The sequence below is a fragment of the Lutra lutra genome, chromosome 9 (assembly GCF_902655055.1).
Source record: "Lutra lutra chromosome 9, mLutLut1.2, whole genome shotgun sequence".
In the NCBI taxonomy this organism is placed as follows: Eukaryota; Metazoa; Chordata; class Mammalia; order Carnivora; family Mustelidae; genus Lutra; species Lutra lutra.
In genome coordinates this window covers 93,979,588-94,006,923 of record NC_062286.1, presented here as the reverse complement: position 1 = coordinate 94,006,923, position 27,336 = coordinate 93,979,588, and the positions used below count along the sequence as shown (strand labels likewise).

Genomic DNA, 27,336 nt, shown 5'->3' with positions numbered 1-27,336 from the left:
TTTAAATGCTTAGTTCTGCAACAGCAATATTTTCAATGATCCCAGCCTCTTAGTTTGTCATTATGTTAGAGCTACACTAGTACATATATTTCTTTTCACAGCAATGAAAACATGCTTTCCTTCCATTTCAGTGAAGAAAGTACATTGCCCTGTCCACTTCAGCACGGAGATTGAAGTGGACATCTGAATCTATTTTTTGACTCTAGTGTTCTGAGCACATGCTGCAAATTCACAGTCAATCCTGATAACAAGGTTTTGTAAAGCTAAGCTTTTGCTAATTTTCCTTCTCTTTAACAGTCCTGGAAACGGCCATATTTTCCAATGTTTGGCAACTGCATTTTCTCAAAGATACTGATTATTCTGATACTGCACTCTGTCATAATAATAGATTTGTGTCATGGATCATTAAGTAGATCACAGAAATTAGTAACTAGATAAAATTCAAGTAGGAGCCATCTGCCAAGGCAGGACAGGGGTGAGGTGGTATTGGGGGATATGAGGACCAGCCACGTCAGGGACACAGGGAGCAGGGGCTGGAGGCTCTGGTGTGAACAGGCTGTGTTGTTACCTGAAATCTCCAGAAATGCCAAGACAATGTGTGACAGTCTAGGAAGAAGTGAATTGTGGAAGTCAGGAAAGGGAATAAATTCAGTGTGGGAGACAAGCAGATAATAGCGGGAAGGAGCCACAATTTTTGCAATGAGCACAGAGGGGGCACTTGAACTTGACCTCTCTTTATTGACTGATCTCTGGCTGCATGGTGTATATGGCTTATTTGCTGAGAGAGGTATGGGATCTACCTCAGCTGGATAGCATAGCCAAACCTACTCCTGTGTTTATCTGTAACCCACAAAAATGAGCAGCCTGTAACTGAGTCTTAACACAGGACCACATTCAAAGAAAGAGCAATTTGACACCTAACATCTTGAAGTGAAAGGCAGATCCTTAAAGTAGACATGAAGGATACAGGAATTTTGCACAGTAAATTATGCAGCAAAATTTTCCAGGATCCTACTTAGATGACTCTCTTGTACCAGAGGAAGTTTGTTTGACACACATTCAGACACTGCCCAGAAATGTGGGGTGCCAGTACCTCCTGGTCCAGTGGAGGATGATGACTCCCAGACATGAATATCCTCTTCATCCTTCCCCTGGGTGATTCTGAAAAACAGTCTTCATTCTTCAAGTGGTCTCAGGGGATGGAGAGCTGGTTGTCACACGCTGTGACCACCTTAGGAGTTTCTCCTTGGACTGGCTCCACCTGCCTCACCATGGACCATGCAGGTGGTCCTTCACGTCCTGTCCCTGGGATTAGTTCCCCCAATAAAAGCCTGACTGCACCTTCAGGCTCTGGTCTCAGAAAAGGAGACCCAGGCCAAACTACCATTCTGAATATTGAAGCCTCTGTTTATTGAGGTGTGACGGCTTTTCTAATGAAGTATGCACAATCATGAGCTCCTCTGAGCAAAAGCCTGCCAAGAGAGGATGAGCATCAGGACATCAAGAGAATAGGCAGCAAAACCTGCTATTTGGTTTCAGTGGGTCTTGATGGAATAAAGGAGAACTCTGGAGCAAAACTTGCCAGCACATCTCACCCAACCCCTAACAACCACAAATCTTCCTTGCCATCTCTACTCCTATAAGTTTCCCAGACTAACAATCCATGGCAAATGTTGCTATACCCATGCTGCAGATGGAGAAACTGATATATTTTGAGAAGCTGAGGAGGTGGGGAAATGTCCATTGTACCATGGTATATATATCCCGTGGTCCTATGTGTCATATGAGATGTGCTCTTATGTCTCTCAGTCTCTGGCTTTAAAGGCCTGGGGCAGGGTGGAGCAGGAAACTCATGTTTTCATGCTCTTACAAGAGAAATTAAGGCTGTCCCAGGAATTAGCATAATGTCGAAGAATTATGTAGGTATGAGTCATAAGCACCAAGTTCTACAGAAGCTGGAGAGTGGGCAGATGGAATCAGCCCAAGGGATCTAGGGGGATCTGAAGGGACACAATGGTGTTGGCCACACCCAGCCTCTGCCCCCTCAAAACAAGCACTAAAATGAGAGAGATAAATTAATCACCACTCTTATGCAGCATTCCGGGGTCCTTCCAAGCACCAGCACCAGTTTTGTGCCCCAAATGCAGAATTTACCATTCCTCTCAACTACCTGGAAAAAGTACCCTGTAACCTTATCTTGCGAACTGTCTTTAAGAACAATAACTAGCCAACTCTGGTCAGGAAAGCAGGCTGAGTGCATTGAACACATTCAAGCCTCATACAATGCCAGGTAGCAGATATTATTATACTCATTTTATATAGGTAGAAATCCAGGTTCTGTAAGTGAAGACAGAGAGTGATAGAAAGTGGCAGATGTTTTCTTGGAGCCCAGGTAAACATCTGAGTACCTAACTTCAATGGTAAGCCTTCTGCCAACTCTGAAAGGACTCCCTCTGTTAATGTTGGCTAATAGGGAAATAGGAGACAGGCTGGATCTGCACCTCACTCCTCCTCTCACTAGCTATATGATGACAGGTGAGCTGTTCGGTCCCCAAACTTCAGCCTCTTCAGCTCCGGGGATCACTTCTACCAGCCCCACTGAGTTCAGATCAGGGGATCACTTCTACCAGCGCCACTGAATTCAGATCAGAATTCAATGAGGTTACGTGTATAAAGAACCTATTTCATTTCTAGATGCAGTCAATAGCAAAAATGACCCCCAATTCCTCCCACATTTTATCACATACATGCCCATTTACAATGTAACTTAATGGCACCATCCATCAAAAAGGGAAAGCTATATCCCCCATTTCCTGCCTTGAAGCCAGGCACCTTGACCTGCTTTGGTCAACAAGACCTTAGTTAATGTGAAGTCAGCTTGAAATCTGTGCATTGAAGCCATTGCCACTGGGCACCCTGAGGTCACAGTTTTGTAAGGAATGATGGACCAGCCTTCTAGATGGCAGACTTATGGCCCTGTCAGCTCATCACTAAGTCTACAACCAACTCCCCAGACAGGTGAGTAAGGCTTTGACTGCCAGCTGACCACAGATGTCTGAGTGAGCCTAGTAACATCATGTGAAACAGAGGCAATCCATTCCAGTGGGTTTAGCCCTTTTTGCCAACCCTCAGAATTGTGAGCAAATAAGGGGGTTATCATTTTAAGCCACTGAGTTTGGGGGAAGCTTGTTATGTAGTAATAGATAAAGGATACTCTGGCACTATTGAAGTTGCTTATAACCTGTTAACTTTCTCTCTTCTTTGATTCTTTCCAAAGTGATGTAATGATACAGAGGCAACACCACTAATCTGGAAGTCAGGAACCCAGATGTGGCTTACTGCCCCTCCACACATCCCTTCTGGAATTGTCTCCAGAGAATCAGAGGCTAGGCCTAGGTGGTCACCAAGAATTCCTCCACTCCAACGTTATGACATTCTATTGCATCTTTTTTCATGGACAAAATTCTCATGTCAACATGGCCTCAGAAACTTCCCTCAGTTTTGGCTTTTTCTCCCTGTATTTCTGATACAATGCATGTTTTTTCTTAGAAACTTGCCTATCATCTCTACATTGAACATCTGAATACTCACCTATCCTTCTAAATAAAAGGATTCTACTGTCATAAGACATTGCAGCTTTTCAATTCCTGGACATCATCAACTTAAGATAAATAATTTAGTAATAAATTTGGGGTAGAGAAAAGCAAACTGTATTATTTTAATTGGATTGCTTTAAAATTGCATATACCATTCATCATCATTAATACTACAGTCAACATTTGGAGCAGAGGATTTTATACATTTGATCTAAAGATGGTTTCTGAATGAGCACTGTTGACCTCCAGCACTACACAGAACCACAGGCCCTGGGCTAAAGCCTTTCAGTTCAAGACATTTTAAGGAATATTTCTTACTTGAAAAATTCAATATTTCTTATTTGAAGAAACTCTGTATTTCTTATCATCAAGTCCACCTACCACTGGGCAGGTAACAGCCTCTCCTGAAAGTTGCTGAGAACCTCGACAGCTGGCTTGTTGCTTTAGTGACAGTTCTCCACAACACATGAATTGGCCCCCAGGGCCTCTCCTAGCTCTGAATAGTTCCATAATCTCCCATAAGAGATAAGCATTGTTGAGAAGGTTACCCAGTTTCTACTGTGTCCCACTACCCAACATGCAGCAACCCCTCATTTACTTTTTCATTTCAATGTTATATCATGTGTAATAGTTATGATAGCACTCCCATCAACAAACAGGGAACCACACTTAAGACAAACTGCCCTTGCTATCATTTCAGGTTCTAGGAACCCTGGATCCCTTCCTGAGTCGCCACATTGGCTGGGAGCAGTGACATTCCTCTCTTCAAGTTTTAGATTCCTGGTCCTGGTAAGTGTATTTTGCAGTGAAGTGTAAGGTCAATTAGGATTGTAGAAACACTAAAAGGGGTACATGGCGGTGGGATAGTGTAAAAAAAAAAAAGACAATATATATCCAAGGATCTTGAAGCTATATGAGTGGCATGGGAGAAATCAATAAGAAAGAGAGGAGGAGGAGGTGGAAGAGGAGAGTTTACACCACATTGTGAACTGTTTCATTTCTTTCAAATTACCCTCTTTTTTTTTTTTTTTCAGAGACATCTGTTTTTTGACCTCACAATCCAATGTGGTCTTTTCAATAACTATTAATCACTGAGTATTTCTTCAGTACCTCAAAGTGTCGGCTTTACAAATATAACACACAGTGCCTTAAGGGAGTCTACACATATAACTGTCAGAGAGAAGTTACATATGCATTCTACAACAAAGGAAAATGTTAATATTTAGGTGTGAAACTGAATGAGGCACGTTATGAAAACCAACTCTTAGAAAATATTAGGAAATGCAATCCCACCCCTATCCCCCACCAATATATCATTTCTCAACGCATCATCCAGATGAGCCAGGGTATACAGTTCCAAAGTATCACCCTGAAAAATTTCAAAGTACCTACGACATAAAGACAGTCCACAAAACTCAGTCAAAACGTGTTTTCTTCCTATAACTTCTACAGTCCTCACTTCTGGAGGGAACACTCCACAGGCAACCAGTGGTAACCAGTGATCACCTCTCATACAGCAAAAAAGAAGGTGTCTACCTATTCTATTAGGAAAAACCTAATTCAAAATTTAAACAATACCTAGAGTCAAAGTTACAGCCTACTTTTGTATAGTGGGTAGCTATAAAAATCTTAGTTAACCTTCACAAAGAAAGACTTCAGCTTCTTTACCTGATAAAAGGGAATGATTCTCCACATCAAATGAGTCTAACTGCGTCTTTTCAACCCAGTGGTTCAGAAGAGAGAATATTTTTGTTCTGGAAAGGACTCTAGGAATAAGGAGCAACTTTGCTAATGTAAGGTGGGGAAAGCAAGTTCTTCCCATTTGAGAAGTTCTCCTAGATGGAAGAGATGTACCAAATCATGACTTTATGGCTCTGCATATCTAGAGGAAGAAACCACAGTTGCCTTTGCCAGGCTGAAGAGACAGAGATGGGATGCAATTCAGGTGGGTAAAGGCAAACCACAGATGGTGCTGATTCTGATGACCCGTTCCTCCATCCAAATGCCTTTTACAGTGGCACTCGGACTTCAGCATTCTCTTTAGGTTGCTGATGTTCCACGGGTGACAAGCCCCCCACAAAGGGGGCATAAGGAGGCACCTGTGGTTCTTGTACCACCTTCAACTCCTGCCCTTTGGAAACTACTAGAGGCAGCCTGACAGGTGAAGCAGTGCCTTCTCAGGGGCAAAGGTTTGGTGTGCAAGAGGGAGGGCTCTGTGCTAGGGAGGGTTTCAGAGGGTGTAACCAGCTTTGACCATGAGGGCCTCAGCTAGCAAGACTGCACCTGAGGTAGAAATGGGCTCAACAGAATGTTTTCCTAAATAACCTGTGACCCCCTTTTCTGATAGATGTTTCATTCAGGTTCTTTCTCTATAGAATTCAAACTAAAGACGCTATTCTCCCCTTCCCCCAACACTTCAAATGCAGGATATCTTGGGAGGTGGCCCTCACTCTGCTCTGCTACCCTATTCCCATTTTCCTCACCAGGATTATGCCCCCCAGCCTGCCCACCCCCACAGCCTTAGTTTTCTTTTAATTCCAACTGCCAAAGTGCAAACTTTGGAAGAAAACAGACTGGTTTGGGGCTGAGCAAGGTGTCTCGGAATCTGGGCCAGCACCTGTTTCCCCTGGATAGCTGGCTGCTCAGGGCTTGAACAGTTGCCAGACCCTGAAGATGGGTCCTTTTGAACCTCAAAACCATACAGGAGCTTTGGGGAGGCCTTTAGGACCAAGAGGAACCGTCATTTCTCAGAGCCAAGCTGCAAATCCCTGTCCTCCGAGTGCCCAGCAGCTAACCCCTTCCCCCAGTCTCTGTCGCTTTCACATTCCCAGACACCGGACCCGGGCCACCGGCCAGACTTGATCACCTCCGGGGGCCCGGTCAGCTTGGTGCAAAGTTGGTGGCCGCCTTCCACGGGGCCGTTCCCTTTTCCTCGCTGCCATCCTCCCCCAGAGCCTGTTGGCTACCGCCTTCAGCACGTGTGTCGCCAGGCTTGCCGAGCCCAGTGGCGCGTCCAGGGGTAGGCGCGCGCCGGGGGCGTCTCCCCGCACCCTTTCCTTTCCCAGGGGCTGGAGGGCCGGACTCCGCCCGGTTGACGCCACGCGCGAGCTCCCGGCCGCCCTGGGCTGCCGCCGCTGCCCCTAGCCCGGCGCTCCAGCACGCGCGGGGCAGCTGGGGGCGCGGGAGGCTAGCGCAGGGCTGGGAGCGGCGCGGAGGGGAGGCGGGAAGGGGGGAGGGCAGAGGAGGAGAGAGCAGGGGAGCTGGGGAGCAGAGGCGGGCGCCGCACCGCTCGGCGCCCCGCACGCTCGCCGGCTCCGGAGACGCGCGGGCGGCCGCCTGGGCGCACCGGCCGGGTCACCTTGTCCGGGAGGTAAGTCCCGACCGCCCCGGCAGCGCAGGCGGGCAGAGGGGCCCGCAGGAGCTGGGCGGGGGCTGCGGGCGGGAGCAGGAGGCGGCCCTCGCGCGGGAGGGCGCCCTGGCTCCGCCTGGGAGCGCGCAGACCCAGCGGCGGCGCGTTGCCCGCGGTGAGTCCGGGTGGTCGCGGCGGCGAGACCTGGGAGGAGCGGGGTCGCCAAGAGCGAGGGGAGCGCAGAGCGGGCGAGGAAGATGCGGAGGAAGGGGCCGGGTGCTGTCAGCCCCGGCTGCAGCTTGGCGCCTCGCCACCCCAGGCGCCCCAGCGACACGGAGGGGCTGTTGAGCAAAGTCGCTGGGAGCTAGTGCGACCCAGACCTGGGAGCGCAGAGGAGCGGAACTGCCTAAGGCCCTGACGGCGCGCGGCAGGCATTGACTCTGCGGTTTCGGGCGACCCCCTGAAGCGACCCAAAGGAGACCGGCTGGGGCTGGTGAGCGGGGCAGCCGCGGAGCTGGGGACCGAGGTCCAAATGGGATCGGGAAGGGAAACCGGCTTGGATTGCCTTCGCCAAGCAAAGGGAAAAAGGAAGGCGAGGGCGCGAGCGCGCTGGGATGGGGACTCCCAACCTCGAACCAGGACGAAGGCGGGGACTCCTGGAGCCCCCTGGTTCCGAGAGCTGTCTAGTCCTTGGCAGCCAGGACAGCTCACAGCCCTGGGAGTCGCCAGCCCCTGGTCAGAGAGGGGAACGAGTGGACACGCTTTTAGGGATCAAGTTCTAGTCTTAATTTCCCTAGGCATGATTTCTGCCTCTCGGTGTGTGCTCTCCGCGCTGCGGACAGAGGAATGGATTACCGGCAGAGTTAGGCACTTTTCTAAGGGAAGGGGCTTTGATAGCTTGTGCGTTTTCTGCAAGACTCCAATAGAGTGGGCGCTTCCAGTCTTGCTTTGGGGAGGATGCCAGTGGGGTCTCTTGGCTTTTCTGAAAGATCAGAGGAAAGCTTCATCTGGTCGCCTTCATTTCCTTAGTGTGTGTGTGTGTGGGGGGGGTCCCCTTGCACCCAGAGGCTTGGGCTTCTGGCACCCAGACCTCAAGTGAGCGCAGTCCTTCTGCGGCGTCAGATGCGCGGGCGCCGCCGGGCTAGTGGCTGGGACTCACGTCTGCGCCTTCCCTGGCCCTGTCCCGGTGCTCAGTACAGCAGACACCAGCTGAGGGCTTAGCTGATTTGAGGGATAGAGGGTGGGTGGGTGGCTCCGTTTTCTAGTTAGAATTGGGCTCAGGCGGTGGTGCGTGCGCGCGTGTCTGTGTATCTGTCCGTCTCCCTCCTACTGGCCAGCGTGTTTAGTCAGAGCCCAAAGGGAGAGGCGTGCTGCGCAGACCGGCAGCCTGTGGGGTGAGCAGCCTGGTAACAAACCCCAGAGCGAGCCAACTTTTCCTTGCTGAGGTGTGATTGCCAGGACAGTCTGCGTTGGTGCAGGACGTGGTCCTGCGAGAGGGGTCCGACTCCAAAATCCTCACAGAACTGAAGATGAGCCTCCGAGGTGGCCCCGCGGCAGTCAGATGTCCCTTCTGGCTAGGACAGGAAGTAATGGGAGCCAAATTTTCGGATGAATTATTGCATACTGTGTGCCTGGTTGTTGTGTGGAGTGTCTTTGGAAATCAGACCACAGGTGCCAAGCCTGTGAGAGGATGTGAGAAAGAGCCCTCCACCTCCTTCCTTCCCTCCTTCTCTCCAACATCCTTGTTTCCTTTACAAGAAGCAAATGTTGGTTTGTAGCTGGTCTGGTGCTCTCTCCCACCCTGCCCCACCTACTGCATGAAAATGGAATCTCCATAGCCAAGAGGGTCTTGTTAAATAAAGGGGGGAAATGGGAAAATCTGTGTTTAAAGTTTTTTTTTTGTTGTTTTGTTTTGTTTTATGATAGAAAGTCTCAATGGTACACCAAAGTTGAAAGAATAATACGCTGAACCCCCAGTGTACCCTTCATCCAGCACCACATTCACTGACCCTTTGTCCTGACCTCTTTTTAATCACCCCTCCTCAGAGTTTTGGAGGCCATGTTTGATGATGGGTTTAAAAACCCTTTCCAAGCCCATCTCATCTCTAAATGTATCCCTGTGTATCTCCAGCTAATGGCATTTTGTTCCATTTTCACCTATCATCAAAACAAAACAAAACAAAAAACAAAAAACCCCACAAAACCTACTTTAAATGATTCTGTTAGAACCTAGGTGATGTTAAAAAGGAAATGAAGGCACCTCCATTTTTGTTTTGGGGTAGTAGAAGAAAATCTGCTGATGTTCCTTGTGACAGTGGGATTGAAGAAGGAAAGAGAAATCCAGATCCTGAGAAAAAGACATTTGAAACCATTAGATTTGACTTATACTAGTTGATGTGCAAGGAATAAACAGGATTCCAGCTGAACCATGAGAGGTGAAAGTTTGGTGTGTTTTTTTTTTTTTTTTTTTTTTTTTGGTAAAAACTTTAAACTCAATCCATAAATCGGAAGCAATTAATTTATTCCACATTTAGCGTGACATAAATTAAAAGTGCTACACACTGGACTTGATTCATCTTTCTCATTAACTCTGACCTGTATTTTTCTAGGGAGTTATTTCTATTATAAGAGAATAAAAAGGTATTTTCTTATGTAAGTTTTCTATGCAAGACACTAGTCGGTGCTATTCTGGGGTTCATGAGCAGTACTGAATACTTCATCTCTCAATTAGAAAATGTTTGGTCATCATGCCAGTCACATCTGATGCACCCTGTAGGGAGATACTCTGTTTGCAAAGATGTGAATCCAAATGTTGTTTCTGTTGGTTGGAGAGGACTAGCATGGTGAGACCTCCATAGACAATGGGAGGGTGATCCCCCCACCCCCACATTCTTACATGCCTCCCTCCCACCCTGCCACCTCTGTGCCTTCTTTTATATAAAAGCTGCTCCTAAAAATTGTCAATGTTCTTGGAGGATTCAGGCAGACTTTTGAATACCTTTATAAAGTGCATTATTTAAAGGCATCCTTAGTTAACCTTTTGCAATATGAATAACCATTCTATAAGTGAGCAGTTTTAAGTAAAATCTTGTCTTTCCATGATACCAGCATGGCCTTGAGCCCCTCATTTTGGCCTTTGCAGCCCCCACCCCCATGCACATTGGAAAGTCTCATGACCGACACGGACTAATTGCAATACTGTGACCTGTAGCTTGAGCAGACTTCATCTTACCAGTAAGATTCTTTGAGTGAGTGGGTGGAGGTGGCAAGGATTGAAGGGTGTATTCATTTGTCAGCATCAGCAAAGCAGTGAGGCTAAATCAGTAGCAAAACAACCTGTTCATTCAATGGGAAGTCCTGAGGTTATTTTGCTGAAACAGGCTGATGTGAGGTGATATGGAGTCAGAGCTTTTGACCCAGCATCACTACAGTGGAGATGTGGCACCATGTCAAAAGAGCAGCGCATTGAAAATATGCATACATTAAAAATTCCGAACATTAAAGATAGGCTGACCAGGTTCCTGCCAATGTCACCAGAATTGAAATAATGAAGGCAGTAGCAAGATGCTTTAACGAATGTGATTTTTTAACATTCTCCTTGCAAAATGCGCAGACATTTCCAGGTTTCCTGAGTTCATAAATGTGTCTTTAGAAGGGGCGGGTAACTCTTTCAGGCACTGGGCTACAATCAGTGCCTCCACAGTGGTTTTATTTGCCAGCCAGTATACTGGATTTCAGCTGAGTGTGCAGGGGGAACGAGTAGGGGATACACATTGGGATTTTCCCCAGTCTGCGGCCACCCACCCCACTGCCTCTATGGAGGGCCTGTGAGGAGACAGGTTTCAAACTCTGGGTTCTGCCACTTGCTTTTTGTTGATCTTAGACTGCTCACTTAGCTTTGCCAAGCTTCTGTTTCTTTTCATCTCTGTTCTTTCCAGGATTATGAAAATAAAATGGTTATGGTTGGCACAGTTTTTTAAACAGGGAAGACTTGGTATTGAGAACATTTTAGTGCCTTAACTGCAAGTCTTTTCTGGTGTAGTTGCATACCCAGGGCCCTCTGAGAGCTCAGAAAAGACCCTGCTCTGCCCTTGGTTCTTCAGCAAGTGTCAGTGACGACAGTGTGCACTCATTCCTCTGGGCATGTGTTCTCATGTAGGAACATGCCTGAGTGGTGCAGACATTCATGTCAGGTGGGGCTTACAGGGAATCTACAGGAAAAACATGTGAGCAGAAATATATCCTTAGCACAAATCAATTTTGACTCATATCACATTATAAAAATTGCATGATACATGTTCTCTAGGAGAAAACATCTTAACAAGAGATTATCAGCAAGCCACAAAGCACCAAAGCACATGGTGATTTAAATTACAAACTTTGCTCAGATCAGAAGTCCAAGTCATCTTAAATCATTTTATGATAAATAACCTGTTAAATTGTATTACATAAAATACTGAAGACCAACAGCAACAAATAAGCATTGGGATCTGAGGTAACGGTCAGAACCAAGCATAACATGAACAGGAAATAGCATAGATGTGTAGAAAATACAGGAGATAGAAGCTGCTTCTGGAAGCATACTTCAGACCCACCAAGGGGACAGTTTTGCATATTTACTCCTGTGAGAAGAAGTTATCTAGGAGTTCAATTAACTTTATTCCAGAGAGATGGGGAGTTTTGCCCTGGAGGTTCAAATCAATGTTTAGTTGGTGTGAAATGTTTTGAGTTTTTAGTTCTCAATCAATTCTTGTGTTGTTCACAGTCATTTGGAACTTAGGTCTTGATAATGCTATAATGTGGTGGCATTTAGGGGGTGTGACTCCATGGAAAAGGAAAGGGAGGTATTTCCTGGTTGCACTGTGAGTCTTTCAGAAAGGGCCTGCTTAGTTTAAATTCCTACTCGGGAAAATCATTGGTTCTCAAACCTTCAGCCTCACTGGGTAGCCACTTTCAAACACACCTCCCATGTGTTCCCTCTTTAATCTTCTTCTTGATTGGGGAATGTCGGTATCCAAAACAAAACAAAGAAGCAAATAAACATTTCAGACAATTAGAACTACAAATATTTTATTCCATTGTCTCAACTTTAAGCTAAAGATACTCTGAAAAAGAAAAAATATTTTACCTCAAATATTCTGGAGCTTCACCTCTGCTCAGGGAAGCAAACAAAAAATATGCTACATAAATTCACCTTTCTGCCCTGTGTACAATATGCAGGGTTTGTGTGTGTGTGTGTGTGTGTGTGTGTGTGTGTGTGTGTTTGTGTGGGGGGGTTTGTTTGTTTGTTTTGTTTTGTTTTTTGAGAGTGTGCACAAGTGTGAACGGAAGGTGGGGGGGAACAGAAGGAGACAGAGAGAGAGACTCTCTAGCAGGTTTCACACCCAGCATGGAGCCCAGTGCAGGGCTGGATCTCACCACCCTGAGATCGTGACCTGAGCCGAAATCAAGAGTCAGACGCTTAACAAACTGAGCCACCCAGGCATTCATACGGTGTGCAGTTTTTAACTTATTCTTATACACTTATCCTCAGACCTTGGTGGCATAGCTTCTCAGTTGTTGTTGGTATTTGAAATAAGAGGATTTGCTTTTGGGGTCCTAATGGGTTTAAGTCCTGGGACAGGGCTAGGAAACCAGTAGCATTGCTGAGGGGTGGGCTCAGGTTATATTAGCTTTGGAGAGGACCCTGAAGGTGCCCAACTCCACCTGCTATAGATTGCTACCAATCATTTTGTTATTCGCCATGCCTAAACTTGCCTTTAAATAAAGTACAGTAGTTCCCCTTTATCTGTAGAGAATGTGTTCCAGCATTCCCAGTGGATGCCTCAAACCCTATATAAACTATATTTTTTCCTACACATGCATATCTGTGGTAAAGTTTAATTAATCAGTTAGTCACAATAAGAGATTAACAACAATAGCTAATAATAAAATAAAATAACTAAAACAATACACTTTATTAATAGTTGTGTGGTTATGGCCTCCCCCCTCTCTCTTAAAATATCTTACTGAACTGTACTCCCCCTTCCAGTGATGATGTGAGATGATAAAATGCCCACGTGATGAGCTTAAGTGAGGTGAATGGATCGGTGTTGTGATGTAGGCTGTTGTTGACCTTCTTACTGCATGTCAGGGGAGGAGCATCTGCTCATGGACCTCAGCTGACTGTGTGTAACTTAAACTGTGGAAACCGAAACCACAGATAAGGGAGAACATTTCTCTAGGCAACCTTAATATCTGAAATCTCAGCCTTGACACTTGCCCCTGTGTGTTTCCTTTAGAAGGGACCTTGTGCTTACCAGTTGGTGTACAGGGACCGTGTCCTGTAGGGCAGTCAGGAAAGTTGAGATGTGACAGATAAACAGTGTACACTGAGTGTGGACACCTACTAAGCACAGGGTCTGTCCTGTGCTAGTAGCTCAGACATTCATAGATGTATTTTAAGAGCCACCCAGCTGCTCCAGATCTCCTGTAGCCTCCGCGTGCACATAGCCCGTGGTCAGGACCCTGCACTCGCCAGTCCCACCACCCCCCAGTCCTGAAATGCATGCCAGTGTCTCTTGCCTGCATGCAATCTTTTTTTCACTTTTCTCCCCCAGTGTCTTTCCTTTCCCATAGTGCCCTTGGGCACAAACAGTTCCTCCACAAAGAGCTTTGAGCAGATTAATTAATATGCATACTATTTCACAGCTCTTCTTTCTACACTAAACCCAGAGACACAGCACATTCCTTATCAGCACTCCAGTGTAGTACAGTGCATTAAACTCCCTCACAAATGTGGATTCCTGGTAGAAGCTGATTTTAAGTAAAGGGGAATCATCTGTTTTGTTGTTTCCAAATTCATTCCCTCCTTTTACTCTTATATTGATTTCCTTTTTTTTTTTTTTTTTTTTTTTTTAAGCTGTGGACACGGGGCAACCACATTGTTCTTTTTTTCAGAATTAGATCATCAAGGCTCTTGTTGGAATCCTCTTCTAACTGCCTCTGGGAGGGAATGGACATGCAACCTGCAATAGCATCCCACTCAGTGACTCAGAGTGAGGGGGGCCACTGATTTGATGGCCATTGATCCTTCCGTCATTCCCTTTGACCCTACTTGTTGAGGTCCTCTTGCATAATATCCATTGGCACAATGGCTCATCTGAGTATTTCTTGGTATAGATATATTAACTATGAATAGGAGCATTTTGGAACATTACAGTTTATTCTAAAGCAAGTGGAAAAATGTATTTGTTGACTCAAAGTCTGCAGAATAATGCAGTTTCCTTTCCTGATACTAGACCTCGAGTAGCTGATTTGGCAAGCATCTTTCCAGGAATAACATATCTTTCAGACTTTTGGGTCCCAAACATATACTTTCATTCCAGATTCCAGCAATTGCTCTGAGGTTGTGCACTGCAGGCCAACAGGGCCACACAGCACATGTCACTTCTTGTGTGGCTCTTGTGTAAGGTGTGGCCCTTGTATAAGGTGTGGCCAGCATGGTGGCACCCTCTCTCTATTGGTGTTTGACCATGGCCCAACCTCAAGCACCCTCTTTCTTTGCCAGAGCAGAGATATTTTTCCATATTCAAGAACTTTATGACACCAGCATTCTATTTTGGAAAGTTCGTGCTTTGGAATGTCACACCTGGCTGGCACCTCCCTTCTCACTTCCTATTTTCCTTTTTGCATTCCTCCAGTTGGAATCTCCTCTGCAGGTAAAGGCTACCTCCCACTGATGGTCTACAGCCATTCCATCCCATTCAGAGTTTAGCACTGCCTGTCTCCAGCTGCTCTGTGCACCCAGAACTATAACAACCAAACTCACAGATGGTGTGAACAAAGGGCTTCCTGGGGACCCCTTGATAAGGATGAGTTAGTTGACCTGTAATCCATCTGGAACGGCCCTACCTCCCCATATCTTGTGCTCTGACTATTCTAATGTCCCTTGGTACCTGCAGAGGTTTCTGGTGACCTTTGAAAATTTCTACTCCAATTTTGAATTGCAAGTTATGTCCAGTTTTAGGCTTACTTTTGGGCTGGAGAAACTTTGCCTGGTGGGAGGGACCCCAGGTCCTCAGGCACCCACATGAAGTAGTAGATCCTCCTGGTAGCTTCTGAGGGCCTTCCCATAGCATAGTTCCTGACTCTAGCCCCAGGCCCCACAGTCTTGAACTTCTCTGCTTCTGCAGAATAGGAACTCAGCTTCCACAGCTGACAGATTTCCCCAAACTCAGGATTTATGCTCCTGGGCTTGTCTTTTGCACTTCTGGGAGAAAGCCATGTGATCTCTCTGGAACACCATCCTCAGACCTAGAAAGGTTCTCTCCATCTTTCAGGTGAGGACCCAGAGGCCTATGCATGCATGTGAGCTGACTGCATACCAAGGACTGAGTAGTGGCAGTGTTAAGGTGAAACTGGTGTACTTTAGGAGCAAAAGAAGTGCTTAGTGATGACCATGAGTTTCTAGACCCTTTCACTTTCACTTCAGTGGAAATTGAAGTGTTTGGGGGAGGGGGTGAGAAGTGAGTGATGCAGGGGCTCATGGAGAGGCAAGCCTGAGCTCATAACCAGGCTGAGGAATGACCTCACTTCTGCACAGTTACAGATATTCCAGATGCCAGGGGCTGGCCCATCTGGACCTATGGCACCAATGCAGTCTTCTAGCCTTCCTGATCTCAAGATTTGGCTCTCAGGGCTGGATATGGCACCACTCCCTGAGTTGTAGACCTCCACTTTCCACTCTCTCTGAGGGAAGGTGTTGCACCCACTGGCACCTCACAGCAAGCTGGGCTGGCTGCATTGAAAGGGGCAGCCTCACCATTGTGGTGTCTGGATGAAACAGAGGGGAATAAAAGAATTTGGAGAAGCAGAGTGAGCTGAATTCTGGAGGCCACATTCAAGATTGCAGAGCTTGTTTGTAGCTTGTCATGAGGGTTACCAGGATAACAAATGGATGCCTTCTACTGCTTGTGTCTTATTATATGATCCATATCTCTCTCCCAGAAAAGAAGAGGAAGGGAAGAGAAAGGAAGGGGAGGGATGAAGATTTGAAATGTGTGTATTACTAGCTTTTAATTCCTGGGTAACCTCCTGGGATGCCCCCATAATATGCTTGGTGGGCTGAGACCCAGAAGGTTTATTCAACCTGCTCTGTGACATTTTACTGCTAGTTGTAGGGCCTCTGTGCATGGACTCAAATCTTTAGGGTTTTTTCCTGTATTTGTCTCTAAAGTTCATGCTTTCTCACCCATGACACTCTGTTTTCCTGACATTGCTAATATCTGGCTTAATGCTTAGGACAATAAAAAATCCTGTGTAATGATTGGACAGACAAACAGATGCAGACACTTCTACTTTGCAACAAAGCCCAAGGAGTACAAAATGTAATTAGATCATTTCTCCATCTGTGCTGTTTGGTGTCTTCCTTAGAGGATAGTACCCACAGCAAGTCAGCAAACTGTGACCCATAGTGTGGGGAAGGGAACACTGGGTTAGGCCAGGCCAGGGAGTTGTGTACCTAGAAAAGACCAGAACAGAATCTCCTGCAGAACATACAGCATTGGAAAACCTGTTCCCTCTAAATGCCACGGGCCCCAGACATTTATAGAGAGCATCAAAATAAACTAAATAGGACAGCGGGTCACCCAGCGAGACTTTGTGGACACTCTGCTCTCTTGTTGCTCTCAGCATGAGGCTTTTCCCAGAAGATGCAAATATCCTGGGCATTTTCAACACTACCGAAAAATGCTGGTCTTCCTGGAATTTGTATTCAGAACTTTATATATTTCAAAAGTGTATTTAGGGAATTGGACTCTGCCCATTGCTTATGTCTCTCTTCTTAAGACTAAGTTGATGCCTTTTTAGATAGTAAAACACAGATGAACTTCTTTGTTTCTTGGGGCAAAAATCAAAGGCTCTCTCTATCCACTGCAGTGTGACTTAGCCGCAGAGGATGTCTTGGGAGCACCATCCTGACCATGCCCTTCTCTCTTTTCTGACTCTTCCTTCCCCTCCTTGGCCCTCCTTAATTTCACTGACCAGGACTTTTCTGACAGAATGGCCTGAGCCCCTTGCAGGAGGCCACTGTTTCTAATACCGCCTATATTCCTACTAACCAAACAATCCTGTGGTCAAACTTTTGGCTGCAGTTTATGGGCAACTGGCTCCCAGATTTCTTTATCCTTAAGCCCTCCCAAGGCTCAGCTTTGTCTATCCGCATGCCTGCTAGCATCTCCCTTGGGGCAACCGCTTTAGAGAACACCCCCTCGGCCTTCCCCAGGACCTCTCACTCCCTGCCCATGCCATTCCTGGTGATGACACACAGTAACCAAGATATCCACACCAGAAAACAGCTTACTTCTTAGCCCCCTTCCTCTTTCTCATAACCAGATTTCTTTTCTTCTCAGTATTTTTTTTTAACCTCTCCTTTGCATCTCTTCTACCTTAGCTCCATCTAGACACTAACATCCTTCCAAGTTCTCTCAGCAGCTTCCTGCAAGGTCTCTTTACCAACTTCCATGTGCTTCTCACACCCAGCCTCCAGGACTATTGGAAGAGTGACCATTTAAAACACATCTCTGCCTTAATGGTCCTCATCTTGAAGCCCATCATCTGCTTCTCATCTTCGGTGAAATAGGACAGTCTGCCTGGGAGGATAGCAAGCTGTCCCTCACACCCTATCCACCCTCCAGTGTTATCCCCACCTGTCTAGGTTCCCAGAACACTGGGTCGTTCCTGCTCCCAACACACACTCACACACACATACACACACACGCTACATGCTTGCATGCCTCTCCCCGTCTTCGTTGACACCTCTTGCTAATCTCCTTCAAGGCTCAGCTTGGCCATTACTGGTGCCCTTCTGTCAAAGTTCAGTGTCCCTGCCCCTGGGCTTCCTTGTTACCTGGGCCCACCTCATTCTGGTGTGCTATTAGCAAAACAACTGAAGTTAGAGATATCTAGAAATAATTTTGGCAAGAAATTTATATAGGTCAATACAAAACAAACTGTAAAATTTTACTCGTGGAATAAGAAAAAAACTTGAATAAGAGGAAAGAAATACCATTTTCTTGGATAAGAACACTCACTAATAATAAGATGACATCATATTCACCAAGTTAATTTATAAATTTAATGTCATTTAAGTCAGAATCCTGATGTTATAATTTCTTTTGAACTTGATACAATTATTAAAAACTTCATGAAAGAATAATCGGGCTGTGATGTTAAGGTTTTTTTTTTTTTTTTTTTTTTGTTTTAAGTGAAGAGGAATGAAGGAGGGCTTGCCTCTCAGATAATGAAACAGAGCATCAAAACTACACCCACTAGGATGGCTACTATAAAATTAAAAACAGGGGCGCCTGGGTGGCTCAGTGGGTTAAAGCCTCTGCCTTCGGCTCAGGTCATGATCCCAGGGTCCTGGGATCAAGCCCCACATCTCTGCTCTGCAGGGAGCCTGCTTCCTCCTCTCTGTCTCTGCCTACTTGTGACTCTGTCTGTCAAATAAATAAATAAAATCTTTAAAAAAAAATTAAATTAAAAACAACAACAACAAAGAGTGTTGGAGATCATGTGAAGAAATTGAACTCTTGTACACTTTTGGTGGGACTATAAATGGTGCAATTGTTAGGAAAATAGGAGGGAGTTTCCTAAAAAAATAAACATAGAATTACGATATGACCCAGTAATCCCATTTTTAAATATATATCTAAAAGAACTGAAAGTGGAATCTTGAAGAGATATTTGCACACTCATGTTAATAGCAGCATTGTTCATGAGGGCCAAGAGGTGGAATCCAAGGATGAAGCCCAAATGTCCATTGAAGGATGAATTGATTTAAAAAGATGTGGTATCTACATACAATGGAATATTATTCAGTCTTAAGAAGGAAGAAAATTCTGATCCATGCTGCAACATGGATAAACCTTTAAGAATTTTACTAAGTGAAATAAACCAATCATAAGAAAACAAGTACTGTATGATTCTACTTATATGAGGTTCCTAGAGGAGTCAAATGCGTAGATACAAAATATAGATGAGTGGTTACTAATAGATGGTAGAGGAAAGGGGGGAGATTTTTAATAGGTATAGAGTTTCAGATTTGCAAAATGAAAAGATTCTAGAATCTCCCAGCAAGCAGAAGTCTAGGACCAGATAACTTCACTGATAATTTTACCAAACATTTAAGGAAGAAATAATGCCTGTTCTTCCCAAACTCTTCAAAAAAAAAAAAAAAAAAGAAGAAGAAGAAGAGGAGGGAACACTTCGAAACAAATTGTACAATACCAGCACTACCCTGATGCCAAAACTAGACAAGGATGACACAAGAGAAGAAAATCACAATATCCTTGATGAACCTAGAGGCAAAAATCCTCAACAAAATATTAGCAAACCAAAATCAACAATACATTAAAAGGATCACATACCATGACTAAGTGGGATTTAGCCATGGATGCAAGGATGGTTCAGCATCTTCAAATCAGTGTGATACATCACATTAATAATAAGTGGAACTATATCAAACTCGAAAGTTTCTGCACAGTAAAGGAAATCACGAAATGGAAAAGAAACCTAACAAATGGGACAAAATATTTGCAAATCATATATTTGATGGGGGTTATATCCAAAATATGTAAAGGACTCATAGAACTCAATAATAAAAGAAATCTGATTAAAAATGAGCAGAAGAAGGGTGCCTGGGTGGCTCAGTGGGTTAAGCCTCTGCCTTCGGCTCAGGTCATGATCTCAGAGTCCTGGGATAGAGTCCCGCATCGGGCTCTCTGCTTGGCGGAGAGCCTGCATCCCTCTCTCTCTCTGCCTGCCTCTCTGTCTACTTCTGATCTCTCTGTCAAATAAATAAATAAAATCTTTTAAAAAAATGAGCAGAAGATCTGAACAGACATTTTTCCAAAGAAGACATATGCATGGTACATGAAAAGGTGCTCAACATCACTGATCATCAGGGAAATAGAAATCAAATCCTTAATGAGATATCACCTCACACCTGTTAGAATGGCTGTTATTAGAAAGACAAGAAATAGCATGTAGAGAAAAGAGAACCCCTGTGCACTATTGGTGGGCATGTAAATTGGGCAACTACTATAGGAAGCAGTATAGATATCCCTCAAAAAAAAAAAAAAAAATAGAACTACAATGTAATCTAGAAATTCTACTTCTGGGTATTTGCCCAAAGAAAATGAGTTAGGTTATAGCTCAAAAAGATATCTGCATCCCCATGTTCACTGAAGCATTATTTACAGAACATGAAAAGAACATTTCCAGAACATGGAAAGCAACCTAATTGTCCATCAATGCATGAATGTATAAAGAAATCATATAGACACCCATGCGCGTGCGCGCGCGTGCACACGCAGGAATATTATTCTGCCATAAAAAGAGAAGGGAATCCTGACATTTGTCACTATGTGGGTGAAACTTGAGGGAATTATGTTAGGTGAAATAAGACATAGAAAAATACCGTATGATCTCACTTATTTTGAAATCTAAAACACACACACACACACACAAATACTAAACTCACTAAACAAACCCTGAACTCAATAGGTACTGAAAATACATTGGTGATTGTTGGGGAGGTGGGTAGGAGGGGTAAATGGGTGAAGATGTTCAAAAAGTATAAAGTTCCAGTTATAAAATTAATAAGTCCTAGGGAATGTAATATGCAGCATGGTGACTATAGTCAATAATATTATGTTGAATATTTGAAAGTTGCTTAGAGAGTAGATCTTAAAAGTTCTCATTACAAGAAAAAAGAGGTGTTACTATGCATGGTGATGGATGTTAACAACCTTATTGTGGTAATTATTTTACAATATATTCAAATTTTGAATAGTTGTACACTTGAAACTAATATAATGTTATATATCAGTTATATCCTAATTAAAAGAAACAAAATGATGAGACCAGTTGCTTGGTTGTTTTTCATGTTCACAATTACCCCATTTCTGGACAAGAACTGTGGGATGGGTACCAGATGATCCAGATGCCCTCTGCTTAAGATCCAGGAGACAAGATGACGCCATTGACTCTGGTGATTTCTCATCTATAAATTGGAAAAGATACCTACCTACCTCCTTCACAGAGTTATTGTGAAATGCAAATAAAGGATCCATCCTTTATTACTATTTATCAGGGCTAAAAAATAAATTCTAGAAATCTTATTTACAATGTGAATATTACTTAACACTACTGAACTATGCACATGAAAATGGTTAAGATGGCAAATTTTATGTTGTGTTTTTTTATCACAATAAAGACAAACCTCACATTCATTGGAGTTCTGAGGTTCTAATTACTAGTAAATAATTGACAGATTGTCCTGGCTATCTATTGTTCATAATAAATTGCCCCCAGAACTTAGTGCTCATGGATATGTGGGTCATAAATTCCAAGAAGGCACAGCAGAGATGCCTTGTCTCTGCTCTGTAACGTTTGGGGCTTCAGCCTTGAAGACTCTGATGGCTGGGTCTGTAGTCACTGGGGGCTTCTTCACTCCATAGCTTAGGTGCCTGGGCTGGGCTCACTTGAATACTGGACCTAGCTGGGAATGTCACTTGCAGTGCTCACACCTTGCCTCTCCCTGAAGCTTTCTCACAGCATGTTGGACTCAAGGTAGACAGACTTCATGTGCCCTGGTTGGCACTCCAAGAATGAGCATGAATGAGGCACAGTGTACAAGCCTATTCAGCCCAACCCCATTTTGTTGGTTAGAGGCAAGTCTCTAAGCCAGTCCATATTAAAGAAGAGGAAAAGTAGAGCCAACTTGCTGAAGGGAGACATGTCAAAGAATTTGTGATCACATTCAGTCTGCCATGATACGTAAGATAGAGAACTCTGGAATAGATTCCAAGCCCCCAGAGGTTATTGTATTGGCAAAGGCAGCATGACAATCAAGGGAAGACCAAGACTGGTCAACAACTAAAATGTAGGAAGTTAGATAGTTGGGTATAAAGTTGAATTATATCTCTCCACATCATAAAAAAATTCTGAATGAATATAAAAAGAGAAGTATTGATAAATAAATACAAAAAGCATAAATAAATTCAGCCTGCAATTGAATGTCTTAGCAGCATTTCTAAATGAGGAGAATATTGATAAAGATTAAACAAATATATGTTATTCATTCTGTGCAACAAACACTGTGAGCAAAATTAAAAAGCATAAAATAACCTGGAACCAAACATTTGTGACAAATGTAATAAATGCTTCATCCTTGTAGAGCAAGTAATAAGAACCCAAACAATCTCATCAAAAACTGAGCACGTGCCATAGAGAAGAAGTTGAGAAGAAATGGAAATGACTAATATATAAATATGTATAAAAGTGTTTATCCTCACTTGTGAAAATTAAAAAAAAAAAAATTAGTTTGGGAAGATACATCTTCCTTCCAAAACAATTGCATAGGCTCCAAGATGGTGCTGCTCATGTCAGTAAGGACACTTGAGGCAGACATGAGCTCTCTGGTTCTCTGTGCGGCAGAGTTGAGTCAGCCCTTGTCTCAAAAGCTATCATGAAATGTTCATCCAGGTCCTTTGTTACCTCCTGGATCCCATACATGAATCCATTAGGTAGCAATTCTAAGATACCTGCAAAATATGTATATTTAGACTTGAAATAATGAAAAATTAGGGAAAAAACCCTAAATGTCTGACATGAAATGATTAAATATGTAAAATAATGAAGTTCTAATAAATAATAAGACAGACTCAATACTTGGTCCATTGACCAGGACAATGCCTGGTATGTATTTAAACAGATGCATATCCATGACAAGATAATAAAGATAGAAATCTAGAAAGAAATATGTTAAAAATTGTGTGGATGCATTATTCTGTGTGTGGGGGTTGTGATTCATATATTCATTCAAAACATGTTGGAAGACTGTTTTCCAAATTATCAATAGTAGCTATGAGGAATAGGGCAAGAGTAGGAACTTTCATGTTTTTTGTTTGTTTTTTACTTTATACACACTACTATGGTTTACATTTATATTTTTGGTGGACAATATTTTCTGTATGATTATCATAAAGGACTGCAAAGAAAGAAAAAATGGGATATAGAAATCTCTTTGGTCATGAGAATAAAAAAACTTCCTACCTTCAAAAAGATAGATATTTAAAGAGACAAAATGTCAGGAGCAAGAAGAACAGCTGCAAAAAAATGACACATCAGAAGAACCCCCTGGAGGGAGAGCCCAAAGAGTGCCCATGGATCTAAACAGTACCTCTCCCTTCTTCTCTGTGCAAGCAGTGGGGCACAAACTTCCAAAAGTTTAAAACACTAGAACTGTGAATCCCATGACATCTGACTAACTCTGAAATAAGGCAAATAAATGAGCTGGAAAAAATAAATTTATAAAAATAAACATATGCTGCTTTTGCAATAAAAAATAAAAATCTACCCTATGGAAATAATCAGAGTTCTGGATAAAGTTTTTTGGTTACATGTTCATACATGCTTTGGGGGAAGTGGGAAACCTGGAACCTTCTAAAAGGGGAGTAAAGGGTGTTCATGCAAAGTGAGTAATGCACGCTCAGGTTGCAGTGATGCAGAACTCAAAACTGCACTTACATGCAGAGGGAGAAAAATTCATGTGTGCTTGGAAAATACCTTATATGCAGATTTTATTTCTTTCCTTATGTACTCTTCTAATGTTCTAATTGATCAATTATTTCCATTTGAGTTAAAGCAAGCAAAAAATTTTAGAAAAGATGTTATTTTGTCCTTGCTCTATTTTGTATTCTTATGTCCCATGCCTAGAGCCTTGCACACAGTAGGAGGTGCTCAGTCAATGTTTGCCCTCTCTTGACTTCTCTTCCTCTGGAAAAAGTCTTTCTTCCCTTCCTTCCCAGCATCCCCAGCTTGAGTGAGTTCTCACCCTCTTGTCTGCACACACTCATACAAGCCCTCTCCCATGACTCTAAAACCTACAACTGTGGAGACTCCTTAGAAGTAATTCATTCAACATATCTCAAGTACCTACCATGTGCTCTATCTTTTGTTAGATGTCAAAAATAACAAACAATTTTTTATTAATATTTTATTTATTTATTTGACAGAGAGAGATAGCGAGAGCAGGAATAAGAGCAGAGGGAGAGGGAAAGCAGGCCCCCAGCAGGAGTGGGGCTTGATCCCAGGACCCTGGGATCACGACCTGAGTCGAATGCAGACACTTAACTGATTGAGCCACTGAGGCGCCCCCCACCCCGCCTTTTTCTGAAAACAGCCTTTATTGCATATGACATTTATATGGTCCTGTGATGCTAGACGGAGTGCTGCTTCCTTTGTCTTCCTTCACGTCATTGGCATCCTGTCTGCTACTCTCCCCAGGGTCCTGTCTTCTCCGTCTTCCAAGAGAACCTTCACTGGAACATGCACTGTACCCTCAGGGGTTTGTTTGATGGGAAGGGGCTTCACTTGCTCTGCATGCATGCAAGCAAGGTGTTACAGGCGGGTACAGGGGCTGTGCGGCTTGGAGAGACCTCAGAGCCTACCATGTGCTTTATTTGTGTTAGATGTCAGAGATAAGAGGAAAACCTGGGGATCTTCACTGTACCCTCAAGGGCTTATCTGATGTTAAGGGGCTTCACTTTCTCTGCATGCGAGCAAGCAGGATGATACAGTGGGTACAGGAGCTGTGGGACCTGGAGAGACCTCAATCAGAGCAAGGGGTGGGGGTGTTGTGGCAAGGTTCAGCCACGACTCAAAAGATGGAAGGGTTAGACCAGAGAAGAAGTCGAAAGAAGGACTCTTCTAGGCAGAGTTCAGGATAAGGATCAAAGGTCAGATATGGCATTTCTTCAGGGCCTTAGAACCTGATCTGAAACAATGGTGTTTACTGGAATCTAGAAGACTGGATGGGAAACTGTAGACAGTAAGATTAAGTCACAGACAGCTGTGGCTCCCTATTGCTACTTATAGGTTGCCCCAAAACTTTCTAGCATAAAATACTCACATTCTGAGAGTTGGCAATTTGGAGAGTTGGCATCTGGGTATGTCCAAATCTGGTCTGTTTTTAGGGTGCAGACAGATGGTATCTAGAGCTGGAAGATTAGGGAATTTGGACAGCTGGACATCAGCTAGGAAGCTCTATTAAACCTCAGGAACTCTCCATGTGGCCTTTCCATGTGGGTTGCATTGGGCTTCCTTGAAGCATGGCAGCCTTGAGGTATTGGGCTTCCTCAATGACTGCTCAGAGGTCCAGAGAGTTTTCAGGCAGAAGACACAAGCCACAAACACTTTTCTGACATAGCCTCAGGAGTCACGTAATGACTCTCCTGCCACACTCATTAATTACATGTGAGTTACAAGCCTGTCTAGGTTCAGGGAAGGGGACAGGGTCCCCACCTCCCAATGACAGAAGCACCAAGGACACATTGTGAAATAATTGTGGGATGGAAAATACTGTTATGTCCACTTTTGGAAAATATGATCTGATACAAATACTGAAAAGTAAAATACTCAAATTATGTACTTTCTGCATGGTAGGTCTTTAGATCACAGATAAATGAAAATTGGAACCCTTTCTCAACAGCAAATGATCTAAAACCATCTTTTTAAACTGTGTAGATTCTTCCATAGCTTCTCACTTATTTTCCAATATCAATATAAATTCTTAGCATGTTAAATTATTTCTCAAAAGTATATTCTAAAGTGTGATGCTCTGTTAGGTTCATAGTCAGAAACTGGGGCACAGGTTAATAGCACCAATATTGTACGTTCTGCGGGTTAGTTATTACGAAGTGAATTATAGGTCTTAGGAATTTGGTTCAATTCTGTCTTTCCCCAATAATTTTACTGAAGACATAGAAGGGAAAGGTGAGAAAAAAACTGGAAGTTTCATGTCTTTGTATGTCTAATAACTTCTCCAGAGTTACACAGAAATTAGTGGCAAAGCTGATTTGGATCTAGCCTTTTTTTTTTTTTTTTTTTTTTTTGCTTTCCAACATTTTTTTTGTCTCTTTTATTGACATGCAAAATACAAAGATCTCTTTATGCAATTGTGTGAGCACATAGGTTAGAAATTGTCCAGCTTGAAAATAAAACAGCTGATTATTTTACCAGCAAAATAGATATATTTGAGAATGGCAGAGGAATTGCAATTTGGGACATGCAGGCTATGGCCAAACTAAAGGCAAGTCTGAAGGACAAAGGAAAGAAACCATTACTTTATACAGAAAAATGAATAAGTTGGGAGGGGCTGCTTTTATGAAAGTCCACTGAGGGAGGATGAGACTTTATAGCAGTGATGATTTCTTTTTGGCTGAGTTGTGGCAGTTTCTCATTGGCTGGACTGTTGTTGGGCAAGGAGAAAATATTTTCTACTCCTTATGGATATAGTAAAGTAGAGTTCTTACTGATGGAAAATGTAAGGTACCTTCCTTCTGGAATCTGAAGTTTAGGAGTGTGAGGGCATGAATACTCCCCTTTCTGGCATCTTGACTCTCTTTTATTTTTATTTTCTTTTTTATGATGATGCACATTCTGATAATTGTTCTGTAGGTTGTCAGTTAGCATGCAAGTAGTATTCTACCTCATTAGAGTTATAAAGTAGTTCTATAAACTTTCATACAGCAAACAAGCATTTATTTATGTGGAATCTGGCTAAGAACCATTAGAAAACAATTAAATACAGCTAAACTAAAATGATTCCTAATATAGCAGCAGTTTAGAAAGCTCTGACCATCTCACACTATGTTTGGTTATAATGATAGACACTTAAAATATTGAAGCTCTAGAAGGGGTAGAAGACCCGTGGGTCACACATTGTGCTATGATACTCTAACTTCTGGAATTTGCCTAGAAAGACATGTTATGGTCAGTTGTGTTTCTTTTTTTTTTTTTTTCAATTGTGTGGCTTTTTCATAAAAAAGAAGAAAATATTATACAAATGGCCATTTATTTAAAGTTCAGATTGAATTATGATTATGTTACCATTTATCAAAATAATGTGGCCTGTCTCCATTTGTTTTTACTTTTTAAATTTAATTTCATTTTATTTTTCATCATGATAAGTATACTATTTAACCCGCATCACCTATTTCACCCATCCCCCCACCCTCTCGACTCTAGTAACCATCATTTTTTTCTCTACATTTAACAGTATGTTTCTTGGTTCATCTCTTTCTCTTTTTCTTCCTGTGTTCATTTGTTTGTCTCTTTCTCTTTTTCTTCCTGTGTTCATTTGTTTTTCTTAAATTCCATACATGAGTGAAAACATATGGTATTTGTCTTTCTCTGACCAACTTATTTCACTTAGCATAATATACCCTAGCTCCATCCACATTGTTGCAAATAGCAAATATTCCTTCTTTTTTATGATTGAGTAATATTCTATTTTATGTATGTACACACATCTTCTTTATCCATTTGTCTGTCAATGGACAT

At 43.2% G+C, this 27,336-nt stretch overlaps 1 protein-coding gene across 3 annotated transcripts in view; it reads left to right on the top strand.

The window, feature by feature from the left end:
* Positions 1–6,699: 6,699 nt before the first annotated feature.
* Positions 6,700–27,336, top strand: part of SYNDIG1 (synapse differentiation inducing 1) — a 179,851-nt gene continuing 159,214 nt past the window's right edge. The window contains exon 1 of one of the 3 annotated variants that reach the window (XM_047746679.1): positions 6,700–6,966. The gene's annotated coding sequence lies outside the window, so the exon portion shown is untranslated. Of the gene's footprint in view, positions 6,967–7,004; positions 7,121–7,147; positions 7,439–27,336 lie in introns of those variants that run through there. The other 2 variants (XM_047746681.1, XM_047746680.1) reach the window with 2 other exon arrangements.